This window comes from Triticum dicoccoides, chromosome 1B, assembly GCF_002162155.2.
Source record: "Triticum dicoccoides isolate Atlit2015 ecotype Zavitan chromosome 1B, WEW_v2.0, whole genome shotgun sequence".
NCBI lineage: Eukaryota > Viridiplantae > Streptophyta > Magnoliopsida > Poales > Poaceae > Triticum > Triticum dicoccoides.
In genome coordinates, this window is record NC_041381.1 from 211648643 (window position 1) to 211665945 (window position 17303).

The following is a 17303-nucleotide window of genomic DNA, read 5'->3' on the forward strand; positions in this document are numbered from 1 at the left end:
ACACTAATATTAACAGTACCGCACCTTCACTTGAAGAGAGCTGGTATCGAAGCCTTTCTAACCGTACCGGCAATACTAGCACATATATTCTAGCAAGTTCCACTTTGCTGATTTTACTCTGATGCTTAAGGTTTTCCCATTATATCTACACTATGATCTGTGTAGCTGCTTTGTGTCGCACTAGCAGCAATCCACTCTTGAAGCTAAACACTGCATTGACTTACAAAATTGACACCAAGGCATTGAGTGCCATTCTGGATGCAATGAAACTCATACGCTCCCCACCTGTTGACTCTTGTTCAGAATATGATCCTAATGACTATTCTAACCTCTAGGAGTCAAAGGCAGATGGCCTCTCCTGTTCACCCATCAAGGTGCCTGTTCTAATTTGGCAATGTTTTATTGATTGCGGGTATGTTGCATATGTTGTCTTGCATTTCTTCTACTTTGTTGCACCGCTATCTGCTTAGTTTACTCATCTTATATGTCGAGATGCCATGCCCATCCATTATCTTGGAACCCCATTCCATTTATTCCCAGTTTAAAAGATAATGCTTTCAATGTTGTTAGGGACTACGTGCATATATTCCCATCATGGGAAGATTATTGTGAAGACAAACACCATTTTCACATCTTCCTGTCCAACTTACGTGTAAGTGCTATTATTCATGGTTATTATTTTCCTGTTTTCTGCTGATTGAACACATCAATGATTTACATTACATTGTTGTAACTAGGCGAGGGTGAATCTAGATAGTCATGACGAGCAAAACTTGCTTGTGCTTTTCAAGGAAGCATTGCAGCAGTATCGGTGTTACCTGAGGAAATCACACTTTGGTGGCAAGTCTATAAACAAATTTCTGGTGAAGTCTCCTGTGCTAAATTTAGAAGACATTGAATGGAAAAACCTTGTTATGCACTTGTCTCGTTCCCAGGATGAGGTACTGTCTATGAAATCACATGACAATTTGAACTTCTACTTTCCCGCATGTGCCTTACGGATCTTTTTTTGTAGGAAATCTACTCGAAGAAGAATTCCGGTTTGAAAAGAACGACATGATATCGCAAATATGCTGCCCGCTGCTTTGCTCTTGTTAGTACCTGTTGTCCTATATCACTGTACTTGCATACATACCTGGTTCATTATGTGACAGCAGTATGCATGATAGCTTGCTTATCAATTGTTCACTCCAAATTATCTGATTTGTATGAATGGTTACATTAGTGTAGAATATATCCAATGCCAATGTTTTTTACTCTGCATTGTTCTTGTAAGTACATGCTGTCCTTTATCAGTGTACGTATAATGACAGGTAGTTGTTCATGTACCATCACTCTGCAGCTTATTTTCCTTTGCCCTCCATTTTTTACACATCAGATCTATATTTACTCTTAACATAAGGTTGGTACTGAAGAAGTTTAGCTGTGCATTGCTATTGGCTGTACCTTTTGCCTGTATCGCTGCACTTACATTTATAGCTACTTGGTTATGTAGCATCACTCTTCATCTTATCTTAAATATTCTCCATTTTTTCGTATATTATCACATCTATATTTACTATTAACAAAATGTACAATAAAGGAAATGCTTATGAAGAAGATTCTGTGGTAAACTTCTTGAATTGCCCCCCCCCCCCATCAGCTTGGACAAGGCCTTTATAGAGCCTGTCTTCACCAATAATGTAAGTTTGTCCATCTCAAGCCTTCAAACTTTGTTGTATATATTTGGTTAGGCATGACTGCAACAGCTGTTTATTTTTGGTGTTTGCATCAAATTGCATGTTTAAAGTTTATTATGTAGTTCATAAACAAAAGTTTGTCCTTTCTCAATTTAAGTTTTCAGTTGTACAACCAAGTTCCTTATTCATACCATGTAAATTAAACTATACAGAGCAAGTGATCTTCTTTTGCACTGCATGTATGCTTCTGTTCTTCATCCGTAATCCAGTGGTGTGGTGAATCTACCCACTACAGCACAATGTCATATTCTGCAATGTCTTAACTATGAACAATGTCATATCATTCTACTACTCCCTCCGTTCGAAAATACTTGTCATTGAAATGGATGTATCTAGATGTATTTTAGTTCTAGACACATCCATTTTGATGACAAGTAATTCCGGATGGAGGGAGTATTATTTAAACCGTCTCTTTATTTGCCAATTTGAAATGGGATAAATTGACAGCACACTAACCATTGATACTTATGAGTTCTTGATCTGTAATCCAGTGGTGTCGTGAAGCTGCCAACTCCTTCACAATATCATTTCCTTCCATGTCTTGACCTGAACAATACCATATTGTGTTAATGCAATTTTAAAGTGTGTCACTTTATTCGTCAGTAAGAAATGTGATGAATTGTCACTGATACTTTTATGTGCAAAACCTGTCATCTGTCTGCTTGTTTATCTTTTAGAGTGAGGAAGATTTAAGTGTTGAACAAGCGCAGTCTCATCATCTTGCTCAGCTGCTTGCGCTGCAGCTCCCCAGCAGGGCTAACCTTTCTTGAACTCTATTGAAGTGCTATTGGTTTTGTATATTATTTTGTCAGCGTGTTTATTTGCACTGGTGGCGATCTTTGATGCCCAGTGTATGTAATCTGCTGTCTGCTTGTGCTTTATTATCATAGTGGCGAACTTTGATGCCCAGTGGATGTAATATGCTGTAATTTCTTTATTGTATAGTCTAGGTTTTTTCTTATTCACGATGCGGCAGTTATTTTACTGTATATATATCCTGTCTTCATAGTAAACCGGCCAAACCGTAAAATTACGGTACATAATCGGGCCGTCATGCAATCACGATGTAGGTTGGGCCTGAAACGTGCCGAACAGCTAACGGGCCGGCAGCAACCCGAAATGAACCCCGGCCCATGATTGTGCGAATCAAATCACGGGCTTTTAACAGGCCAAAATTGTCTCGATCCTTGTTTGGCCCAATTAGATATCGGCTGCGAGCAGGCCGGATGCAAACCGGGTCGTAGTTAGGCCCAACTATATGACGGGCATTTAACAAGCCGAAATTAATATAGGGCCGAAATGTTAAACGGGCCCTTAAGAGGACAAAACTAATATCAGGCCGAATTACTAAGTGGGCCTTTAGGAAGTGGGCCCAAAAGCATAGTGTCCAATTGACGGGCCGAATCTGATATGGGCCATAATTCAGCGCATAGCCTCTTAAAGGGCCAGACCTGATCTGGGCTGTAATTTGGCCCAGAACGTGGTAGGCTTTTAATGGGCCGGATCTTATATGGGCAACTATTAGGCCCGGAACGTGGCAGGCCATTAATGGACCAGATCAAATATGGGCCGGCATTTGGCCCAAAACATGGCAACCAGTTAATGGGCCGGCCTACTAGGGTCCTCAAATTCTTGTGGGCCTACAGCTGGGTCAGCTGAAAGTGCAATTGTCACTCAATTATGTTTTGATGATTGATCCCAATATGATTCGCGAGGACTAATGTCGGTTGTCAGGTTTATTTTAGGACATTATTGCCTCTTGAGCGTCGCCAGGCGTCGGTAACCCTATCAAGTCCAAAGTGACAGAAGACGGTGTTCTATGTTGGCTCAAGAAGTTTTCGGTTTCTTTTTGAGTCATAGGAACATCCGTACTATCAAGAGGGGTTGCTATGATCTTGGAATTGGGGAACTAAATCTTCTCTCTTTCTTCCTTGTTATCCGTTACGAGCATTATCGGGAGTGTCTTCATGTGCCGGGGCATTCTCCTTCTCTCCTCCACCGTCTCGTTCTCTTCTCTGATTCGTGCGGATGCCCGGCCCCTTTGCCTCATCATCCTGGCCCCTCTCTGCTTGGTGCGGGTGCCCGGCCCCTCCCTTTGTCCGGCACCTCCCCTCCCTGGTCGGTGCGGGTGCCCGGGGTTGGGGCCCCCGGGTGGCCGGCCACCCCTTTGCCCGGCGCCCCTCCTCCCTAGTCGGTGCGGGTGCCCGGGGTTGGCGCCCCCGGGTGCCCGGTCACCCCTTTGCCCGGCGCCCCCCTCCTTCCTGTTCGGTGCGGGTGCCCGGGGTTGGGGCCCCCGGGTGCCCGGTCCTCTTTTGTCCCGGCGCCTTCCCTCCCTGACCAGTGTGGGTGCCTAGGGTTGGGGCCCCCGGGTGCCCGGCCTCCTGGCCCGCCGTCTCTCTGTTCACTCCGGGTGCCCGGGGCCCTGACCCCCCGGGTTCCCGGACTTCTCTGATCTTGTCCGGGGGCCCGGACCCCTTTATTCCGGGTACCCAGGGCGGCGGCTGCTCAACGGGCAGAAATCTCTTGGGGGGTATTTATACCCCCTTCTTCTTCCTCCCAACCCTAACCTTTGCCCAAGCTTTGCTCCTCCATTCCCAAATCACCAAAAGCTTGAGATCTCCCTCCTCAACCACCAAAACTTCACAATACCTTGAGAATAGGAGGAGGATCCCCCGATCTACACTTCCACCAAACCGATTTGTGTTCCCCGGCTTCTACAAAATCATCAACTTGTTACTCTTGGTGTTTGACACCCTAGACGGAAGAGGTATCCTCGGAGCAACAATCCATTGTGGTGAAGCTTCATGGTATCGTTGGGAGCCTCCAATTAAGTTGTGGACATAGCCCCAACCTTGTTTATAAAGGTTCAAGGGCACCAATAGTGGAATCACGGCATCTCGCATTGTGTGAGGGCGTGAGGAGAATATGGTGGCCCTAGTGGCTTCTTGGGAAGCATTGTGCCTCCACACGCTCCAATAGAGACGTACTTCCCCTCAAAAGGAAGGAACTTCGGTAACACATCCTCGTCTTCACCAGCTCCACTCTTGGTCATCTCGTGCATTTACTTGTGCAAGCTTATTTGTGTTATATCCCTTGCTTGCTTGTGTGCTTGTTGTTGTTGCATCATATAGGTTGCCCACCTAGTCGCATATCTAGACAACCTACTTTGATGCAAAGTTTAATTTGGTAAAGAAAAGCTAAAAATTGTTAGTTGCCTATTCACCCCCCCCCTCTAGTCAACTATATTGATCCTTTCAATTGGTATCAGAGCCTCGTCTCCTTATTAAGGAATTTGCCGTCCGAAGAGTATGGTTGACACCGTAGACGGTGGGGAGGAGGAGCACTCCGGTGTGAATCCGATCTCGTCTACGGGTAATGGGGAAACCGCGGTGTCCCGTGAGGAATTCAATGTGGCCTTGGACACATTGAAAACCTCCATGACAACCATGGTTGAAAGCATGTTTAATAAATTCTTAGAAGGACTTAAACTACCTACCTCGCTGTTGAAAGTGGGTGATCCCGCTAACAAGGTGACGGATGCTAACTCCGACAAGGGGGAAGCTAATAGTGAGAAGGGTCCTTCTAATAGTGGTAGAAATGGCACCGGCATCTTTGCCCATGTGGAACCTCCAATTTATGGAGGACCGATTCCCTCTACTCATTTAAATCATGCCGGTCCTCCTCCTAAGATTGTGAAAAATGAGGATTTTGATTCTTGGGTGTATTGCTTCAAGCGTCATTTAAATCATATGAATACTAACCTTTGGAGAATCATTGAAGAAGGTTTCTATCCACATGACCGAAGCAACTTCACCCCGAGAGAAGTGGTGGATAATCAATTCAATCAGAGTGCTCTCTTCATCATCCAAGATGCAATCCTTCCCGAAGATCTCCCTCATCTTCGACCTCATGCCATGTCCAAAGACGCATGGCAATGCGTTGTGTCTCTCTATCGAGGAAGTGCTAGCATTCAACGCTCCAACTATGAAGTGGTACAAGATGAAGCCGATGAGTTTGCAATGAAAGAAGATGAAGAACCTCGTGAGCTCTTTCGAAGAGTGATCAAACTCGCGGTCTCACTCCGAGATCATGGGAGCAAGGACACGGATGACAATTGGATCAAGCGCAAGTTCCTCAAGGCCATGATGCCCTACAACAAGGCCATGTCCTCCGTCATTCGTCAAAGACCGGACTTTCACTCCATGGCCTCAAGTGAAGTGTTGGATGAGTTCGTTGCAATGAGCATATTTAACAAGACCGCCGACAATGCGGTGCTCCGTTCTCAAAGGGCAAGGAAGCCCAACCTTGCTTTAAAGGCCAAGGTTAGTGTGGAAGAAGAGGAAGAAGAGGAAGATGAGGAGAGCAACCCCGAAGACACCAAATATGATTATCATGAGCACATGGCTCTTGCTTCAAGACAATTTTGGAGCAAGAAGAATACAAGACCCAACTTCAACAAGAACAACTCAAGTTGCTTCAAGGGCAAGAAACGAGTTAGAACTTGCTTCAACTGTGGCAATGTGATCCATTTCGTTGCGGATTGTCCTTACGAGAAGCGGGAAGACAATGGTGGCAAGTTCATCCGAAAAGACAAAGCCAAGTCCTTCCCCAACAAGAACAACTTCATCAAGAAGACTCCTACTCGTGGGTTGGTGATTCAAGAAGAATACCATGAGGATGACGATGATGATGAAAATGGAGAAGCAATGGCCATGGCATCCGTTGCCATTGCTACCACTCCTCGGGTGTCTCTCTTGATTCACCCAACGAGAACATCACCGCCAAGTGCCTCATGGCTAAAGCTTCCAACAAGGTAACCCCCAACATCAAAACCACCATCATTACTAATCCCTCCTTGGAGGATTGCATTGATGAACATGATGGGTCTAATGAGGAAGTGAATGAATTTGAGTCTTTTATGAGTAAGCTCAAGGGCAAATCCAAGAAGCACTTTGTTGCTCTCTTGGAACAACTTTTTGAGGCCAATGACATGATCGAGGCTCACGAAGAAACCATCTCTAAGATGGAAGGTCATAGTTGTCACTATGCCGATGAGATATTGGATCTCTCTAATGCTCTTGAGGAAGAGCGTGGGCATCGTTTGAATCTTGAGGAGTCATACAACGATGACCATGCTAAGTTAAAGAAAGATCTTGATCATGCTCTTGTCATGACTCGTGTGCTAACTTCCGAGAAGGCTAAACTTGGGGTTGATCATGCTAGACTCAAGGAGGAGTTTCAGATACTTGACAAGGCCCACAATGTCTTGAAGGGTGCTCACGCTAACCTCACGGAGTCTCATGCTCAACTCCAAGTTAAGCTAACCAAGGAAAAGGCCACCTTCCCTCATATGGTATTAAGTGATAATGCATATGCTACTAACCCGTGTTGTGAGCATGTGCATCTTGTGGAGGAGAATGCAAGTTGAAGGATCAACTTGACAAAGGCCTTGTGACTTGCATTCAAGGTGAGAAGAACCTCAACGACCTTTTGAGCAATCGAAAGGAAGTTGTGGCCAAGAAGGGAATTGGGTTTGCACCCAAGTCCAAGAATAAGAAGAAGAACGACAAGACCAAACGTCCTCCTCCTCTCAAGCAAACTTTTGTGAAAGAGGGAGAGGGTGCTCCTAAGGAGAAGAAGGAGAAAGTGAAGGGCGTTGATGTCCAAAAGGGCAAAACCACTTCCTCCAACAAAGCCGACGACTTTAACCCGTCATATGTGTTGTGTCGTGCTAGTGATGGACATGTTTATGCTAAATTCGTTGGTTCTCCTTATGAGTACATTGAATGGTCTATTTGGGTTCCTAAGACCCTTGTTACTAACATCAAAGGACCCATTACTAAATGGGTACCTAAAACCAAGCATTGATCTCTTGTAGGTGTTTTCTTTGGGTGGGGGATCATGGTTGCTTGATAGTGGAGCAACAAATCATATGACCGGGAGCAAGGACTTGGTGGTGGATGTGCAAAAGATTCCATCTATGCCCACCAATGTCGAGTGGGGTGATGCCTCACATTCTAAGGTATTGGGTCTTGGCAAGGTTGTCATTTCTCATGATCTTACGATCGAGAAAGTCATGCTTGTTGAGTCCCTTGCATACAATTTACTTTCCGTTCGTCAACTTGCACTCATGGGCTTTGCCACTTTCTTTGAGATTGATACCGTGGCCCTCTTGTGGAGCAAGACTCTTAAAGTAGCCTTTGTTGGGCATGTCGAGAATGGTCTCTATGTGATAAACTTTTCGGAGCGACCCACTAAGACCGCGACATGCCTAATGGCTAAAGTTGACGCGGGATGGCTTTGGCATCGCCGTTTAGCCCATGTCAATATGAGATCTTTGCAAAGTCTTCTCAAGCAGGACCATGTCCATGGACTAACAAATGTTAGTTTTGCCAAAGATCGTGCTTGTAGTGCTTGTATTGAAGGAAAGCTTCATGAGAAGGCTCACCCTCCCACGACCATCATCTACTCGAAGAGACCCTTGGAGCTCCTTCACATGGATCTTTTTGGGCCCCCATCATTTGATAGTCATGGAGGTAGAATGTCGGAGTAATGGGCCACGGGTAGGCTCACCCGAGTCCTAAGATTTACCAAGACTTTGGGCCAACTCCGCCTAGCTGAGCCCCAAGCTGAAACTCTGCCCTCTAGGGCAGGCTGGCTCAGTGGTCGGCTGCTAGAGGGCGGGTAACCCAAGACCACGACGCTCCGGGCGGCCGGTTCCTGGCAGCCGCCCTCCAGAGAGGGCGGTAACAGGCAAGCGGACGTACCACGACTGCAGCATGACCGCCCCCCATTGAGAGTACGAGACGGAGCATGGCTATAGTGAGGCGCGTCGCCTCCAATACTCAGGACAAGCATGGCTACAGTTCTCCATACAGACGAAGATCTCCACACGGCGGGGCACTATGCCATGTCTCCTCTGACATCGCTCCGGGCAGGCGGAGTCCTGTTCCCCACGATGGCTTGTCGGTATGGCCTGCCAGAGGTGGGCCCTACCAGGCAGTGACTTCAAGGAAGGCGGCAGAAGCTCGACCAAGCGGGTTCAAGAGGAGCCGGGATCTAGCAGGCGGCCGTCCCTTATCCTGAGGCATGCATGCCATTAAGCTGATAAGACCAGATGTGGCTACAGTAGCCCCCCCCGCCAGGCGGCGGGACTGTAGCCACGCAAAGGTGATCAAACCCTCGTCACCAACGACATGGCTACAGTGGGCAGCCACCAAACAGTCGGCGGGCCCCCCCCCAGGCGGCGGGTCCCAGCGGTCGGCGGAGAAGCCGGAAGCTGGAGACACTGACAGCCGGGCCCAACAGCCGGCCAGATTACCATTGTACCCCTGGGGGTAGGCCTATATAAACCCCCCAGGGCACCCTTGAAAAGGGTTCGACCCCATTAGCATTAGCCACCCCATAGAGCAGGAAGAGAGCTGAGCCTTGCTTCCTCCTGCCTCTAGCATACAGCTCGAGGAGCACCATTGTATCACTTGTGCATTAGTGATCATGCGGAGACCCAGCAGAGCAGGACTAGGGGTGTTATCTCCTAGGAGAGCCCCGAACCTGGGTAAAGTCCGCCGGCGTTCATGTCTACGCCTTATCCCGCTTCCAGGCACCGGCGACATTCTACTCGCTCCCACCATGATAAGCCATCCATTGGCATATGTCGCACCCAACCCCCAACATTTGGCGCCCACCGTGGGGCGAGGTGCACCGTCTCCCGGAGATCTGCTCTAGACAGGAACCCTGTTCCTTCCTGGCGAGCGAAGCCAGCCCAGCACGCCCGACGGCGTCAGCCTCCACACGCTGCATGGCGCGGAGATCGCCTGCGCGGCGAGTTGCCTTGCTGACCTCGTCGGCGAGATCGACCTCTCCGACGAGCCGGCCTCCGACGTCGGCACAAGCTGCCCCGAGAGCCGCCTCGTCAGCCTCCTCGACCAGCTCCATGTCGCCAGCGAGCCCATTGTGGACCTGGAGTTCGTCGGCTCGAGCGATCCGATGATCGTCGACTCCGACATGGCATCGCTCGATGCGTTTCCCACCAACGTGGTGGTCTACGAAGAGCCGCCTCCTCGTGAGTACAGCGACGGGAGCACCGTCACGGAGGTGCTCGTCATTAACAGCGAGGAGCACTCGGACGGACATGCTCAAGATCCCCTTGAAGCCACCCTGCGCGACCTCACGGCGCCCATTCCCGAGGGCGCGGATGCTGAGGTACTGGAGGCACGCCGCCTTCAGCTTATCGAGAGTGCTGGCCGCCTGGCCAGCATGCGCCGGCTGTCGGACGCCTATCGGCGTGAGATGGACCGGGCCGTAGGCGGCACCCCGGCTCCTGGGGGACCTAGCCGCCTCGGCACGGTTCGGCAGCATGGCGCGGCCGTTGCCACCATGTTCGGGGTAGAGCGCCCTGTCTACGCCACGCCTGTAGAGAACATCCGGGCCGCCCAGGAGGTGACGGATGAGTTGAACAAGTACGACAGCGATGAGCTCCGCCACATGACCAAGCGAGTCCAACAGCTTCTGGACGCGGCAGCCGCGCAGCACGAGGCCGCCTGCCGCGCTGAGGACCCAGCCGGACGAGACAACGAGCCGCCCCCACGCCGAGATCATGGGGCGACCTCCCAGACATCGACTGGTGGCGCCCGCGGAGGAAAGGGCAATGAGCCGGCTGCTAGCCGCAGTCAGACACGCATCTCCATCAAGCGGGACGAGGAAGGCTGCCCTCGTGAAGTAGAGCGGCGAGGCGACCTGCCACCACCCCCGCCTCGTGGAGCGAGATACCCCACTCCGCCTCCCGTCATGCACCCAACACTCGGCGACCTCCTTGGTCGCCGGGAGGGAGTCGGAGAGAATGATGCTCGCCACCGGATTGATCGCCTCAACCAATCCCTGGCGCTTGAAGGGGAAGATGCGCTGGGCCCGGCCTGCTTCGGCCCCCGAATCCATGATGAGCCCTTCCCCAAAGGGTTCACCCTCCCGTGAGACACGCCCAAATACACTGGCTCCATGAAGTCGGAGGACTGGCTAGTCGACTACTCCACAGCCGTCAGCATAGCAAACGGCAACAAGCGCGTTGCTGTGAAGTACGTCCCGCTCATGCTTCAAGGCACTGCTCGGACATGGCTCAACAGCCTGAAGCCCTGCAGCATCAACAGCTGGGTTGATTTCACCGAGACTTTCATCCGCAACTTCACCAGCACTTACAAGCGGCCCCCCAAGCCGTGGCAGCTCTCCCTATGCGTCCAAGGGCCCACCAAGTCCACTCGCGACTATCTCACGCGCTGGACTGAGCTGCGCAATTCCTGCAAGGGCGTGCACGAAGTGCAGGCAATCGAGTACTTTACTGCCGGGTGCCGAGAGCGCACCCTCCTCAAGCATTGCCTCCTCTGCGACGAGCCCGAGACCCTTGATGAGCTGCTAGTCATCGCCGACAAGCACGCCACGGCTGGCTCCTCCATGAAGGCGGAAATCCTGGTTGACGCGTCCGGAAAGGTGGCACCCAGGCACCTCGGACTCCGGCTGGCGACACCAGTCAGCGACAGCAGCCAGGAGATAACAAGCGAAAGGCCATTCAGCCGGCTTCGGCTAGCCGGCAGGTGGCGACGGTCGAGGATTAGCAGCCAGAAGGGCAGGCAGCCCCCAAGCGGCAGAAGGGCGGCAAGTCCAACTGGTTGCCCGCCTTCTCTTACGAGCAAACTTTAGATGTACCCTGCAAGTTCCATAGCGGAGCGAAGCCCTCCAACCATACCACTCGGAAGTGTCACTGGCTCACCAGGATTGCCAAAGGAGATGGACTCCTGCCTCCTCCGCCTGCTGGACCACCGCCTCCTCAGCCCCAGCAGCCGGCGTCCCAACCAATCGGCGCCATCCAAGGTGAGTACCCTGAGGAACATGGAGCTTATGTTGTGTTCACCAGGATGGCCGATGACAGATGCAGCAGACGGCAACAACAACAAGAAGTGCAAGCAGTGGCCTCCAACACCCCAGAGTTCATGCATTGGTCCGAGAAGCCTATCATTTGGAGCAGGGCCGACCACCCGGAAGTGATGCCTTCCCCTGGTTCGTATGCCCTGGTCCTAGAAGCGACCCTTGCAACGGAAAGACGAGCAGCCCGTTTCTCCAGAGTCTTGATAGATGGCGGCAGCAGCATCAACATCCTGTATCGTGATACGATGGAGAAGTTAGGAATCAAGCAGAAGCAGCTCGTCCCCAGTCGGACTGTATTTCATGGCATAGTCCCTGGCCTTTCCTGCTCACCAATCGGCAAGACACAGATTGATGTCCTCTTCGGAGACAAGAATCACTTTCGCCGAGAGCCAGTTTGGTTTGAAGTGGTGGATCTTCAGAGCCCCTAGCATGCATTACTAGGCCGGCCTGCTCTGGCCAAATTCATGGCAGTCCCCCACTACGCCTACCTCAAGATGAAGATGACGAGTACCAAGGGGATCCTGACAGTAGTCGGAGACTACAAGAAGTCGGTCGCCTGCGCCGCAGATAGCAGCCGGCTGGCCGAGTCCCTCATGATTGCAGCCGAGAAGCAGCTCCTTGACCGGGTGGTGGCGTTGGCAGGCAAGAAGCCGGAAATGCCACCCACGCCCCGGGAGTCGGAAGCTGAGGGCTCGTTCAAGCCGGCCAAGGAAACGAAGAAGATACCCTTGGACCCAGAGCACCCGGAGAGGCACGCTGTCATAGGCACAAGCCTTGACAGCAAATAGGAAGGCGAGCTCGTCGATTTCCTCCGTGAGAATCGGGACATCTTCGCATGGTCCCCCAAGGACATGCCGGGTGTTCCGACGGATTTCGGCGAGCACAAGCTACATGTCCGACCTGACGCCAAGCCGGTCAGGCAGCCCTTGCGCCGCATGTCAGAAGAGAAGAGAAGAGAAGAGTTGTCGGAGAAGAAATAGCCCGGCTCCTAGCAGCCAGATTCATCATGGAAGTGTTTTTTTCCAGAATGGCTGGCCAACCCAGTCCTAGTGTTGAATAAGAACAAGAAGTGGCGCATGTGCATTGACTACACCAGCCTCAACAAAGCCTGTCCCAAAGATCCCTTTGCTCTGCCGAGGATTGATCAAGTGATCGACTCTACAGCCGGATGCGAGCTGTTGAGTTTCTTGGATGCATACTCTGGATATCACCAGATAAAGCTGAACCCGGCCGACAGGCTGAAGACCGCCTTCATCACGCCATTTGGAGCCTTCTGCTACCTGACCATGACGTTCGGCTTGAGAAACACTGGTGCCATGTTTCAGCGTTGCATGCAGAAGTGCCTCCTCAAGCAACTCGGCAGAAATGCCCATGTATATGTGGATGATGTGGTGGTGAAGATGGAGAAGCGTGGCACTCTGCTGGAGACCTCAAGGAGACCTTCAAAAACCTGCACCGATTCCAGATTAAGCTCAACCCGGAGAAATGTGTCTTTGGAGTACCAGCCGGCCAGCTTCTTGATTTCCTGGTCTCAGAGCACGGCATAGAGTGCAACCCTGTGAAGATCAAGGCAATTGAGATGATGAAGGTGCCCACCCGACTGCTAGACGTGCAGAAGTTCACCGGCTGCCTGGCGTTAGTCAGCCGTTTCATCAGTCGGCTGGGCGAGAAGGCCCTTCCCCTGTACCAACTCATGAAGAAGACCACTTTTTTGAGTGGAACGACAAGGCGGACGAAGCATTTCTCCAACTCAAGAAGATGTTGGCAACCCCGCCTGTCCTGGCAGCTCCGACTGAGAAGGAGCCCATGCTCCTCTACATTGCAGCCACCAGTCGGGTTGTTAGTGTAGTCATGGTAGTGGAGCGCAAGGAGAAGGACAAAGCATTGCCGGTCCAGAGACCGGTGTATTACTTGAGCGAAGTATTGTCCGCCTCCAAGCAAAACTACCCCCACTACCAGAAGATGTGTTACGACGTACACTTTGCTGCCAAGAAGCTAAAGCCTTACTTCCAAGAGCACCCCATAACTGTCGTCTGCACAACCCCGCTTGCTGAGATCATTGGAAGCCGGGATGCCTCAGGCCGGGTGGCCAAATGGGCTATTGATCTGGCCCCTTACACCATCTATTACCAGCCTCGCAATGCCATCAAGTCACAAGTGTTGGCCGACTTCCTCGTCGACTGGGCCGAAACCCAGTATTTGCCGCCTGCACTAGACTCCACTCACTGGCGGATGCATTTTGATGGTTCAAAAATGCGCACTGGTCTGGGAGCCGGCGTCATCCTCACCTCTCCCAAAGGCGACAAGCTTAAATATGTGCTGCAAGTCCAGTTCGCTGCCTCCAACAATGGGCAGAGTATGAGGCACTCGTACACGGGCTCCGGCTTGCCAAGGAACTCGGCATCCGCCGGATCCTGTGTTATGGTGACTCCAACTTGGTGGTCCAGCAGTCTTCAGGCGACTGGGACGCCAAGGATGCAAACATGGCGAGCTACTGCTTTCTAGTACGCAGCTCAGCGGATACTTTGATGGGTGCGAGTTCCTTCACATCCCAAGGAATGACAACGAGCAGGCATATGCCTTGGCACGGATTGTCTCCACCCGACAAGCGATACCGGCTGGCGTCGCCCTACGCCGCCTGCTGAAGCCATCTGTCCAGCAGTCCCTCGATTCGGACTCCATCTTTGTGCCGGCCCCCCTCGAAGCAGTCGGATCCAACTTGGTGGTTCCAGAGGCCGGCACGAGGGTTCTGACAGGCGGCTCGGGGACTGCTACAACCATGACCGACCTGGGGACTTCAGAACCCGACTCGAGGACTTCGGAGCCCGGCCCGGGGACTCCACAGGTCGGCCCAGGGACTTCTTCAGCACAGCAGACGGAAGCAGCCGTCAACCCACCGCCTTCCGGCCCAATCGCCCTCGTGCAAGTCGTAGAGGTTGCAGTCAAAGAAATTCCGGCGCCATCATGGGCCCAGCCGATCCTCAAGTTCCTGGTAAATAAAGAGCTGCCAACAGATGAAATCTTAGCCTGACAAGTACAGAGGCGAGCTGCGGCCTACACCATAGGCAACAAAGAGCTAGTATGATGAAGCGTCACAAGAGTCTACCAGCGATGCGTGGAGTCGGACCAAGGCCAAGTAATACTCAGAGATATCCATCAGGGCGAGTGCGGCCACCACGCGGCTTCAAGAGCACTGGTGGCCAAAGCCTTTAGCCACGGTTTCTTCTGGCCGACCGCCCTGGAAGAGGCCAAAGAGCTGGTCAAGAAGTGTCAAGGGTGCCAGCGATTCCGTTCCAAGCCACACCAGCCGGCTTCTACACTCAAGACCATTCCCATAGCCTGGCCCTTTGCCGTATGGGGATTGGATATGGTGGGACCATTCAAGATGGCCCATGGTGGCATGACTCACTTGCTGGTTGCGATGGACAAGTTCACCAAGTGGATAGAGGCAAAACCAATCAAGAAGCTGAATGGGCCGACTGTCGTGACCTTTATCGCCGACATCACCATGCGGTACGGCATCCCACACAGCATCATCACCGACAACGGCGCCAACTGCGCCAAGGGAGCCTTGGCTCGTTTCTGTGCGACACAGGGCATCCGCCTGGACCTAGCGTCCGTTTCCCACCCACAGTCTAACGGCCAGGTGGAACGCGCAAACGGCCTTATTTTGTCCGGCCACAAGCCTCGACTGGTCGAGCCTCTGGAGCGCTCGGCCGGCTGCTGGCTCAATGAGCTGCCGGCCGTCCTCTGGAGCCTGCGCACAACTCCGAACAAATCAACGGGCTTCACGCCTTTCTTCCTCGTCTACGGTGCCGAAGTCGTCATCCCGACAGATATCGAGTTCGACTCCCCAAGAGTCACAATGTACACTGAGGCGGACGCCAAGGAAGCACGAGAAGACGGCGTCGACTTGCTAGAGGAAGGCCAACTGTTGGCACTCAGCCGGTCGGCCATCTACCAGCAGAGTCTACACCGATACTACAACCGCAAGGTGAAGCCAAGGTCCTTCCTGGAGGGAGACCTTGTGCTCCGGCTGATCCAGTGAACAGCTGAACAGCACAAGCTCTCGGCACCTTGGGAAGGCCCTTTCATCATCAGTAAGGTGTTAGGCAACGATGCCTACTATCTGATCGATGCGCAGAAGCCCATAGCGTGCAAGAGAGATGATTCAGGCAAAGAAACGGAGAGGGCGTGGAACGCTAACCTCCTCCGAAGGTTTTACAGTTGAAAGCAGTATGTATCACGCTATCTTTTGTACTATGTATAAAGACTCCGGGTCCCCCGAGGAAAGCTTGGGGACTGCCCTCTTTTTATCTATATGATAAGCGTCATGCCCATGAGAATGTATGGTCTATTTTCTTCCGCCTCGCCCGGGTTCGACCATTCGGCCTGGAGCTTCGCCGCTTTCCACCATATGCCGCCTCCTGCAGGCGGACAAGTAGTGTGCCGGCACCAAAGCTTCCTTTGTTAGAAGCCACAGCTCGCAGAGCGACTGCTTGGCAGGCAAAGGTTGCCAAGAGGTGCCCTGCACGAAAAAACGACTAAGGAGGAAAACGCATATGGCGGTAGGCGGCCTCGCACCTTGTCGTCTGGCTGCTTGGCAGCCAGACGGCCAGCCTCCACCTCACTACCCAAAGCTCCGAATGGCTAAGTCCTAGCCCCCCTTCACAAATGGCGAGAATGCTCAAACTAGCCACGGTTCGCAGAGCAGCCGTCTGGCTGGTGAAGGCAAAGCCAAAGGGTTGGCAGCAAAGGAAAAAACTCCAAGGAGAAAAAGGAAAAAAGGTTGGAGGTCGGCGCAACAAGCATAAACAGTGATAAAGTATTTTACATGGATAAAGGCCTTTGGCCAGCATTCAAACAAAGTTTGATATACACCCCGCGGGTGGAATTGCGTGAATTTAACAAAGTATCCAGAGCACAAACAGAAAGTAGGTAAAAAGCCTAAGGACAGCAGAAGGCTCTGGCTGGACGGTGCTAGTTGGCGCAGCAGAGGACTTCGGCTGGGCGGTGCCAGTTGGCGTAGCAGAGGACTCCGGCTGGGCGGTGCCGATTGGCGCAGTAGAAGGATCCGGCTGGACGGTGTTGGATGGTGTGGCCAAGGGCTCCAGCTGAACGCCGGAGTCGGCTGCGGCACCTGGCGCGGCAGGCGGCTCTGTCTGGGCAGAGGGGTCGCCGGCAGCAGGCGGAGCGTTGGAGTGCTGGAGGACGGAGTCGGTGGCATCCGTCGGAGGAACGGGCGGCGGGTTCGCCCCCACTTGAGCGCCTCTAGTAACAGGCGGTGCCTCGGTGCATGGCTCGTTGCTGGAGGCTCGGTCAGGTTGGGGCTGACCGTCCGCCCCGACCTCCGGCATGTCGATGTCGCTCTCGTCTTCCTCCTCCTCCTCCTCCTCTTCCTCCTCCCCGTCCTCCCCTTCGTCGCTGGAGTCGATGACTTCAGCATAATCCTTGCTGTCCGCCGGGTTCAGAGCGAACCACTCATGTGGAGCTTCGCCGCCTTCCTCGACCACCTCCAGCACAAAGACATTGGTGTCGGTGAAGTTGGCGATCGCCGCCGCCCTGTTGACGAGCTCGGTTTCCACCGCCGCCAGCTCCTCCTGCGCCTCCAGCCGGAACGTGGCTAACTGGGCTAGATCTAGCCCAGGG